Source organism: Cebus imitator, unplaced genomic scaffold (assembly GCF_001604975.1).
Source record: "Cebus imitator isolate Cc_AM_T3 unplaced genomic scaffold, Cebus_imitator-1.0 Scaffold261, whole genome shotgun sequence".
Classification (NCBI taxonomy): Eukaryota; Metazoa; Chordata; class Mammalia; order Primates; family Cebidae; genus Cebus; species Cebus imitator.
In genome coordinates, this window is record NW_016107576.1 from 4,336,072 (window position 1) to 4,347,439 (window position 11,368).

The window sequence follows — 11,368 nt, forward strand, 5'->3', positions numbered from 1 at the left end:
AAAGCTGAAGTTCTCTGCTCACAGGGCGGCAGCCCCTACAAAACTAAAGGTTTTGAGGTTTTGTACATGAAAGATAGCTTCTTTGGGACTCCTAGCAGGGAGACACGTTTAGCATTTTTTTTTTAATCAGGCACATTTTAAAAATGAAACTAACCCGTTAATGACACCTTTAAAACATTAATTTAAAAAAAAAAAAAAGGAGGAAATAAAGGCCCAGCCAGTAGCAGTAATTTGTACCATTGCTGTGTGTAGTAATTAGCGACTGAAGCAGTGATTCCCACACCCTAAACCCTCGTGTGTTTGACACTATTTCAACCCTGGCGAGAAGTGACCCAGGGATCTGGAGCCACAGGACACGAGGAGCAAGTCCTGTCACAAGAAATAACAGGGTCAGGAGACACGACTAATGAAGTCATAGCAACTGGTGCGCAGAGCCAATCAGAGGAGGCGCCAATCTGTAAATGAGGATGTAATTAGCAGAAAAAATAACATGCTTTGGTTGAATTCGAGGGGAGCCTGTAATGACTGGATATTGAGAAAGATTCCGAAAGATTAGAGCAAACATTATGCAACAAAGAATACCTAATTAGGGGAAAAAAGTGAATATGCCTTAATTAGAGGGAAATACATGATTGAAAGACGCAAAGTTGTCTTTTAATATGAATGCAGCCATGAAGGTTAGCGTGTGTTTCCTGGTTCCGCGTAGCAAGGCACTCTGTGAATCATCGGGCGCAGTGCACTCACATCTCTTTGCAGTTGGTGCTCTCTGCAGGGAGACACAAAGGAGCTCCTGGGCACCTCTTGCTCCTGTGAGTGGATGACCCGTGGTGCATACAGCACATGTAGTTTCCTGTCTTGGCCCCCAAATACTCCCGCCTCCTGGAGCACGAACACCCCCACAACTTGTCTCGGTGCTTAGAAAGCAGGAAACAGATCATCATGTGCAAAAAAATATATGTGTCCATGTGTCAGCATCGAGGCATGCAGCTTACCTTGGATGCTTTCCTTTTGGATCTGTAACTGGCAAGGTGGATATTTTGTTTAGAGAACTGAAGCACAGCCCTCCTCCTTCCAGACCACCCAGCCCGAGTAGGTTTGTCTTGTCACCCCAGCAGGAGCGTTTTTAGGATCCTTGCAAATCATACTTCCGTCACGATAGTAGACATTTCAAAACTACAAGCAGCTACTAATTTTTTCCCCTAATAGACAAACTACATGTTGTTTTAGTTCCTCTCTTTTTTCCTTTTTGTCAACCTGTTCTGAGTATTGATTTTCGTTTATTTTACACGATTCTTAATTGTCATTATTAGCACATCTATGGCGCATCCCCTGGCTTAAATATGCCCTGTCAATTTTGCAGCATATTTATAGATTAATTTAAATGTGTTTTTAAATTTATGACTGCATACCTTTGGTATGTTTGTAACATTAAAATACTTCTAGTACAGAATTTTTTAATTAAAACTATTCATCAAAGGAAGTCCAGGTAGCAAGCTTCTCCTTGTTTGCGGTGGGGGATCTGGCAGCTAGAGCCAGAAAATAATAGGTCAATTAAAAAAAAATCTAAAGATAGCATTTTCAAAGACCCAATTGTTTAATGAGAATTTACCAACCGATCCCCCAAATTAAATTATGAACTTGATTTTTAGTTATGGGCATCAGGGCTGCAGATGGCAGAAAAAGAAAAAGAAGAGGCCAGGGAAGGGAGCCACTCCTGCCTAGATTTCCTGCCAGCAAGGTTTGCTTCTCAGAGTCTGGCGGGTGGGGCAGCAGGGACCACGTTTTAGAAATTGACACCCTGAAACCATTGGGAAGTCTGCATTGAGTCCCCACAACTCTAGTTTCCCCTACCATGCCAGCTTTGTTTGTACCTCTTAAAACCCACAGCCCCAGCTTGGGCAGGCTTCTCTCTAGGAGAAAGCAAGGAGGGCTCTGAGCTGCTACAGAAACAGCCTTTGGTGCTCACGGAATAGGGAAAAAGAGTCCCTTGGTTCTTTGCCCATGTGTGCTACTAATTCCCTTTGCTGCGCTGTCAGCTGTCAGGAGAAGAGGAGGGCCATCGGAAACAAACAGTGCACCTGTGGGGCCCATAACTGATGCTGCCTCCCCCGATGCTGCTGTTACTGGTTCTGCACAAGGTGCAATGCTGAACGAGACCACTGGCCTCGAATTCCAGGGAGGCAAACATGTAATTAACGTGATTAAAAAGCCAAACATCACCCCACCATGGGATTATGGGGCACTGGGTCTAACTCCCAGAAATAACTGGGCACTTTGTGGTTCTCAGACAAGGAATGGGTAAAAAGATATGCTCATTTTCCTTCTAGTGGGCCAGGCAGGTCAGAGTACAAACTTGATGTCGGGTCATTGAAATTCCTGTCTTCCTATCTTATTCTATTTTGAATTTGCCTTAATTTTTTAGTATTTTCCTCCTATTTTTTGTCAGTTAAAAAAAAATGGCTGGTTGTGCCCTAGATCCCATTAATCAATTTTGCATTTCTTACACTTTAAAAATACCATTTCCTAAAAGTAAAAAATGATGTTTTTCATCAGCACCCATAATTTCATATTATTTTATAAATCTTTTTTCTATTTCCCATTTTCTACAATTTGTAAGTCCACCTTCTTGCTCTGATGATCCCAGGCCCCCTCCAATCAACTGCAAACAGACACGATATTTTAAAGTTGGTAAATTATTTGGGATATTTCTCACAGATATGGAACGAGTAACATTGATACTCGATTATTATTTTTCTAGTTTTAGAATCCTGCTGACTTGGGGGTGGACATTTTAGTGACAGAGCTAAATCTCTGTCCCGAAATAAACCATGTAAATAATAAAACATTTTTCAGCCATCTAACATTAAGTAGACCATGTCAAATGTATTTCAAGTCAGATGCTAGAAAAATGGGAGTGTTGTATACATTTACCAGCGGCATCTTGAGTGGGCTGGATGGCTGGATGTAGGGAAGCCGGGGGGAATCACCCACTCGGTCTCCTTACCTGGCCTGAGCCACTCCTGGGCATGCCAGGGACAGAGTGGCCTACAGGAAAGCTATTTTGTGCACATCCTGCCATTCGCTTCCCGATTTATTTCCGATGTGAGCTTTTATCAAAATGTCCCCACTGACGGAGGAGGCAAAGGCAGATAATAATAGAGATAGCTAATGGAGCAGGGTTGCATTGGAATTGGACCAAATCCTCCTTTTACTCGACTTTGAATGCTAAATGAATCACTCAGATTTATATGGAGGTAGAGGCTCCACAAGGTCCGCATCAGGGCAAAATAGGGCTACAATTCAATAAAACGCGCGGCAATGCTTTATTGACTAATGAACCTACCGTGCCGCCAACTGCTGTATTTTACTGTCTCAGCCCATAACCGCCTGGCAATTACATTGTGAGTGTTTGCTAAGGACGTGCCTGTCTTTTCCCCAGATCTGGAAACAGGTTCAGCGAGAGAAGCTCCGGAAAAGCAGGTGGCACACCTTTCCCAAGTCTTCGGGGGCTATAAGCCAGGCACAGATAATAACAGTGCAAACAGTTGATGCTGCTATTTTTAAATAAGCTGTTATTATTGACTAACAGAGGTTGTCGTGGGTGGGATGACAAAGCCTCCAGTGCCAGAGAGTTGCCGCAAAGACTTCCACCGGAGAGCCCGTTAATGAGCAGCGGCTAAGTGCAGAGTTAAACGCCTGCCGCCATGCTTTCTGCTCCGTCTTCCGTGGCGGAGGGCTGGGCTGCGGGCCGGGTGCTCCAACCATAATGTCTTCAGCCCCTGCCATCCTCGAAACATGTTGCCTATGGGCATAGCTTGTCATCAGGTTAGGTGAGGAGCCCAGGGCACGAGGCTTTCCACGGCAGAGAAGGTGGCTGTTTGCCAACAACCATGAGTGTTTTTTTAATATTGAAAGCGACAGTGGTCGCCACTGTAGGTAGCTCTGCTCTCACAATCCACACACAGTCCGCATGTGTCCAAATGCATGAGCTAAAGCAACTTCCAGGGGACTCTTTGCACACTTGCATGCATGTACACATGCACGTGTGCACGTGCGCGCACACACACACACACACACACACACACACACAGATGGGCTGTTTCCTCCGAATCGTTCTGTGCCTTAGTGCTCTGCATGAGCCAGAGCAATTCCCAGGGGACTCTTTGCACACTTACATGCATGCATCCGTGCGCACGTGCACACACACACACACACACACACACACACACACACACAGATGAGCTAAGTTTCCTCTGAATTGTTCTGTGCCTTAGCGCAGTTAAAATGAATTTGAATTTAGGAAAGTTTAGCGCTTGTGGTCCCCGATTCCTACTGTGATGTCAGAAGTACGCCCAGGCCCCAGCAAGGTAGAATTAGCAGAGAGGGCTTCTGCTGTGCTCTGACAGGCTGGGCGAGAGAGGACCAGTGGAGCACGCGGGGGATGACCCATACCACCCTTAGCCCCGGCTCTGTGTGTCTGCTTTTGTTTGTTGGTTTGGTTGGTTGGTCAGATGATAAACAAGATCTCATTCTGTCACCCAGGCTGGAGTGCAGTGGTGTAATCATGGCTGACTGCAGCCTTGAATTCCTGGGCTCACGCAATCCTCCTGCCTCAGACTCCTTAGTAGATAGGACCACAGGGGCACACCGTTATGCCTGGGTAATTTTTATTTTTATTTTTTATAGAGACAGGCTCTTGCTATGTTGCCACACTAGTTTTGAACTCCTGGTCTCAAGTGATCCCCTGCCTCAGCTTCCCAAAGTGCTGGGATTGCAGGCACGTGCCACGACACCCAGCTAATTTTTGTATTTTTTGGTAGAAACAGAGTCTCACTATGTTGGCCAGGCTAGACTCAAACTGCTGGGCTTAAGCAATTCTCCCATCCTAGCCTCCTGAAGTGCTGAGATTACAGGTGTAGGGTGCTGCACCCATTCAAATGCTGCTTCAGAACTGCTTGGCACATGTGTAGTGATGCGTTGGGGAAGAAATATTGAAGCACATCGATTATTTAGAGCAAAGGCTAGTTGCAGAATGATTCAAGGAGTATGGTTGCATCTTTAAATATTTTTTAAAACATCAAAACTTACTGAATATATTTGCACATTAGTAAACGTGTATGAATAATCTAGAAAGAGCCACATCAACCTGAGAGTAATGCTTGTTTATATTACACAGTGCTGACCTAGTGCCAGGCACTGTTCTAAATATTTCACATACATTAACATGCATGTGATGCTCACAGCAATCCTATGGGGCAGGTACCTTCTGAGTTTCATTTTACAGAATGGGGAGTTAAAGCACAGAGAGGTGAAGTCACTTGTCCAAGATCACACAGCACAAAGCAGCAGAATGAGCATTCAACCCCAGCCCTCTGGGCTCTAGAATCCATGCCAAGAATCCTGCAACATGTGCCTCTGCTTCAGACAAGGTTGTACTTAGCTGGGATCAAGTTCACAGCAGTGATAAAAGGGAGTTTCAGCCTGAGCTCTGTGTTTCAGCTTTCAGCTAAGATCGTCAGCTCTTATTATTTGTGAACTGTATCATGTTATGTTTGCATGAATTATGGAAGCCCAGCCTGAACACCACCGTGTGATGTCAGAGCTGGTGTTTGATTTTATGGTTTGATCAGTTTGGCAAAGTAAGTGCACTCTCAGTTGTTGCAGACTAATGAGAATTGCTGAGAGAGACTTGCTATGAGTAGGGGATGTGCTCTCTCCAAGGATAGGCTGCCTGGCACACAGCGGCTGGATGTGTGAGGGTTCAACGTGCCAGGTGAGGGGATCAGCCCATAGCCCATGCCAAGGCGGGCTGGCCAAAGAGGACACAGCACACTGGGTGGGCGTGATTGCCACTCATACACTGTGAGCAACTTTTTACATCATGTATCTTCGAGTGCTATTTCCTTTTTGGCATTGAAATTTTACTTATAAGAGGATGATGCCTGGGGAAGGGGACCTGTCCAGCTTCAGTGGCTCAATTCCCTTCCGCCAGCCAGGGCACCCCATCAACATTGTGTCTGCTAATGAGTTTTCTGCATTTACCAGAAGAGAGGCTGGCCCAACCCCATCTCATCTCATTGCCAAGTCAATGGAGAAACACCTGGCCGTGAGGAGGGAACGATTCACCTCTGCTCACATTCCAAATGCAAAGCCCAGTGCTGGGGACATAATGGGAATTTGTGACACTCGGTGGAGAACTTGGGCCCATAAACCATAGGCAGTATGTAGTCACTCATCTATGACAGACATAATAGGGATAATTGTCACTTAATAAGTAATCCAAGGCTAATTAAATATTACTAATATACATTGCAAAGATTTTTTTCTTTCTTCTCATACTCTTCAGGATGTCCTGCTTGAAAGGGTGCAGGGGACACTCCTGCAGGTAGAAAATTAGGAAAACAATGAAAAATTCCATTGCAATGGGGCTGAGAAAAGCCACTCACTCACTTCTTGGGATCCCTTCAGCACCTTGTGAAAGAAAACTATCCTGGGCCCCCAAAATCACTAAGGAAAACTCAAGCTGGAAACTGCTTGGGGTAAACCTGCCTTCCATTCTATTCAAAGTCACCCCTCTGCTCTGTGAGATGGATGCATAACCAATTTACCTCCTTTGGAAGGGCTAATCAGAAACTCACAAGAATGTAGCCCTTTGTGTCTCACCTATCTGTGACCTGGAAGCGCCCTCCCTACTTTCAGTCTTCCTGTCTTTGCTTCAAGTTGTCCTGCCTTTCCAGACTGAGCCACATGTCTCCCTAAAATGTGTAAAGCCAGGCTGTGCCCTGACCACCTTGGGCACATGTCATCAGGACTTCCTGAGGCTGTGTCGTGAGCGTGCCCTCAACCTTGGCAAAATAAACTTTCTAAATTAAGTGAGACTTGGCTCAGCTTTTCTGGGTTCACAGCCTATAAAGGCAGGTAGGTCCACGGAGCTTGGGGAGGGAATGGGGAGGAATGGCCTGGATGTCCCTGAGGATTTGCGGTCAGTGTGGCCAAGGTATAAGCCGTGCCTTGCCCACCTCTCCTCCCACATAACAGTCTCTTCGCTGGCAGATGCCACATACCTGATGGATTCACGTGCAGCACTAGGTACTCAGCAATGCATTAGAAATCCTGTTGGAATAAACAAAGCCTTTATGCTTGAGATGGGCTGACTCTGAGGCAGAGCTCTGCTTGCTCCAGGATGGAAGGACGTAGCAGCTACACCATGCAGTGGACCCCTTTAGGAACAAGAGATGCATTCCCTGACTTCTGAGAAGGCTGGTCCTTGACAGCTTTCAGCTGAATTCCTCTCTAAGAGTTGACCTCTGCTAGAGAAGGCTGGCTCCCCAAGATCATACCACTCCCTGGCTGCATGACAATTCAACAGAGTACTCCCGTACTCACCTACCTGCCCCCTGCCACTGTACACTGGGCTCTGGCGAAGCAGGGCCTGCCCCAGGGATATTTATGAGATGACCTCTGAAGGGCTGTCCTTGGGCAAGGCCTATCAAGAGGTGGCGAGAGAGAGTCAGGCGCTACAAGTGGTATGCACCTGTAGTCCCAGCACTTTGGGAAGCTGAAGCGGGAGAATCACTTGAGCTCAGGAGTTCGAGGCTGCAGTGAGCTGTGATCCTGCCACTGAGCTCCAGCCTGGGCAACAGAATGAGACATTGTCTCTAAAAGAAAATACAAATAAAAAAAAGAGATAGAGGGTACAGGATAGGGCCTGAGAAAGAGCCCAGCAGGACATGGTCTCAGAAAAAGCCTGACCTTGGCTGCGTGGAGAGAGGATTCTGGAACACAGCCTGCAACTGGCAGCAATGGCCTGGCCCTTCATCTCAGCCGGGCACTGGCTGTGGCTACCCTGGGAGGGGGTGACAGGGACATAGCTTCCCAGGCATGGCAGCCCCCATGCAAGTGGCAGTTCCCCAGAGTAGGGGCACCTATGAACCGTGGCCACACTTGCTGCACTTGGAGGAGGAGGCCACTGACTGCCAAGAGCCATCTGGAGGGGACCACACTGTCCCAATGCCAGAGAGCCAGTGTGTCCCCTATGAACCGTGTCCGCCCGGGCCCAGCTGACTCATCCTCCCGTTTCCTGTTTCCACCACAGAATCCACGCCCACGCTTCCCATCACGGATCAGCTTTTAAAGAAAGATAACTGATATCTGCATGGGTTAAAAGCCCCTTCTCATCACAACCTTCTTGTTTCCTGAGCACACTGAAGTACGTGGGACTGGCATTGCTATTCCGTTTCACAGCCAGCCAGCACTGAGCCCTAAGAGAGGCAGGGTTTCACCTGAAGCCACCCAGTGAGAGGCCGAGCTGAGCTCAAATCCAGCTCTCCAGTGTGTGACCTCTAGCCTGGGTTCTGGAAGGCAGGCAGAGGCTCCCATAATGCTGTCGCCAGGAGAGCTGCCCATGTCATTATTTGTGCAGTGTACAGCCTGCGTAGCCGTCTACTGCAGCCCTGCCCCTGTTCATACTGACTTGAGCTGCGGTCAGACCCCCGTGGTGACCCTGCCCTCTGACACTGTTCTTAGATCCCATTCCTGGAAGGACAGTGGTTCAACTCATCTTTTGCTGCTGGGTCAGAGGTCAGTGGCCAGTGTAGGGATTGTAGCAGATGGGCATCATCCCAATGCAATGAAGGGCATGGCCAGGACACAGGTGGGTGTGCCTGGGACAAAAGAGCAGCTGGTGCCCTTCACGAGGTCTGTGCACAGGACAGGCTCCGTGCTCCCTGCAGTGCAGAGAGACCAGAGCATCACCTCTCAAGAAGTTTGGGAGAAGAGTCTCACACTGATGAGTGATTGAATAAAGGCTGCCCCCATTCTCAATTCTGTGATTCTAGGGTCCAAATTGTAACCCTTTAGAAATAAACAGAACAACAACTCACCATCTAGATAATTGTCCCATTTGGTGAAGTTTTTCCAGTCCAGCCTTCCAAGAAATAGTCTGCCAACAGGCTGTAGCTAGGATCTTCGCAGGTCCCAGTGATCTACAATGCCGTAAGTGACACACACACGGTTTTCTATAGGATTGGCATAAACAGTCTGGTATGTGTCACCATCCAGCCCCTGGAGTGAAGTAGGCTTCAGTCTCAGGGTGATTGACCTACCTTGACAGAGAAGAAAGATTTCATTAAAAAAAAAATAGGGCACTGGACTTGAAGTCAGAAGACTTGCACTGTGGCATTGACCAATTAGGGGGGTCTCTCCGAGCTGCTGTTCTTTCATCTGAAAAAAAATGAGGATGGCTGGGCACAGTGGCTCACATCTGTAATCCCAGCACTTTGGGAGGCTGAGGTAGGCAGATCACAAGGTCAGGAGTTCAAGACCAGCCTGGCCAACATGGTGAAACTCCGTCTCTACTAAAAATACAAAAATTAACCAGGTGTGATGGTGGGCGCCTGTAAGCCTAGCTACTCAGGAGACTGAGGCAGGAGAATTGCTTTAAACCTGCGAGGTGGAGGTTGCAGTGAGCCGAGACTGCGCCACTGTACTCCAGCCTGGGTGACAGAGCAAGATTCCGTCTCGGAAAAAAACAGTGGAGGTGGGGGGAGGTGGATGGTGACTCTATCTGGCCTGCCTCCCAGGTGGTTTTAGAAATCAGATGGGTAGATGTTTGTGGAAGCTGAGTATGCCCATGGGCACTCCGCATAGGTGAGCGTGTGCCTGACATTGACAACTCTGGGCTTGTACCTGCCCTGACCCTCTCCTGGGCTGGAGCTGAAGGAGGCCCTGATGTCACCTCTATCTGGTTCCCCACTCTTCATGTCCCCCCAAACCCTCTCTCCTGAGGGCAAGCAGGCGTCCTTCCTGATGGAGGGAACCCGACCCACCACCTCTCAGCTCCACCCGCATCCTGAAGACTTCCTGTAGTCAGTCATGCTCGTTCTGCTTTCTTTTAAGGTTTGCTTCTTTTCAAATCCCTGCACGGAGTAGGGGGGAGCCCTGCATAGCTTCCACCTCTTTTATATACAGTAGCTTGTTTTATGACTTTGTTTTAAAAACTATTGGCTTAGGGTGCAATAACACAGATGTCTTTGCCTCACAAGAGAACCGTGAATTTCCACTTCTCTCTCCTTAGTGACAGCTACATTACCTTCCATGGATAGTCTTTTCTGTGGCCCTAGAATAAGGAGGAGAGAAAAAAAAAAAAAAAAAAAAAAACCCTGCTGTTTTTTCCTGCAATTGTCCCTTGCAATAGGGCAATCAGATCGATAGAGCTGGCGCCCACTCTCCTTCATGGGGTCCCCTACCACGTCTTTGGGAGGCAGCCCTGTCAGCAGCCTCCTGGTGGTGGAGGAAGACTTAATGTCCCCATCCCCAAAGGAGTGCTAAAGCCATCGTGGGAGAAATATCTGTTTTCTTGCGTGCAATCTGCAGGCGTTTCCATAAGTGGTGGCAACCCAGTGGCGGGGAAACTTTGTTGGCTGGCTCACTAAATCTTCACCTGCCTGACCCCAGCCTGACAGCTTCCTAACACACGCACAGAGCAGTCAATGCTCTGTGCAGAGCCTGAGAGCTCCATCAGCCTCTCGGCAAATGTCGGAGTCCCGGTTGGATGAGAGGAAGGAGCGGGAAGGCAGATTTACACACACATCACGGCCGGGCACGGCGAGGAGGAGGCAGCCTGTCTTGTGCTTGCATGCAGAACTCTTCCCGCTCCTAACATGTCAGGCTGTCAGGCTGCCTCTTCCCTGTGTGGAAGTGGTAAGGTGTGAGTTTAATTAGCATGGAACAAAATTTCTTACTATCTAATAATAACACCTTGGATTTTTATGTTACCTGCTCTCCAACAAGCTCAAAGCATTCAAAATAAATGTGCATTTTCATGGCATCTCTTTGCCCTCCAGACACGAAGATGGATTGCGTCCCCATTTCACAGAAAGGGAAGTCAAGGCAGAGAGCTATTGGTGGCTCACTAAACCATGGAAGGAACTTAACAGCAGCCTCCTCACTTAATGGTTTTCTTTCAGTTCTGTGCAGAATCTATGGGCTTATATTTCTTGGAAAGAAGGGTGCTGGGACCCTCACAGGGGTTGCAGCTGCCAAGGCCTTCAGATGATGGGGAGGTGGCCTTCGTGAATGGAGTGTGTCAGATGACACGGAGTGGCAGGATCTGGGCAAACTGGAGAGGGCCAGCCGCCTAAAAGGGAAACCTAGCTCTGGGTAATTACTAACGTGCAAGAATGCAAACCCAGCCTTACCAGGCCTTCCAATATTTAGATATGTACATGTTGACCAGAAAGAAAAGAAGAAGAAGGAGAAGAAACCACCCCTGGGTAGCCCAATGTTTACTTATTGGGCACAGCCCCAAGGCCTCCAGTGTGTGACTTCTAGACTGAAGCCGGGTTTAAACTAGATGGGCACACTGGCC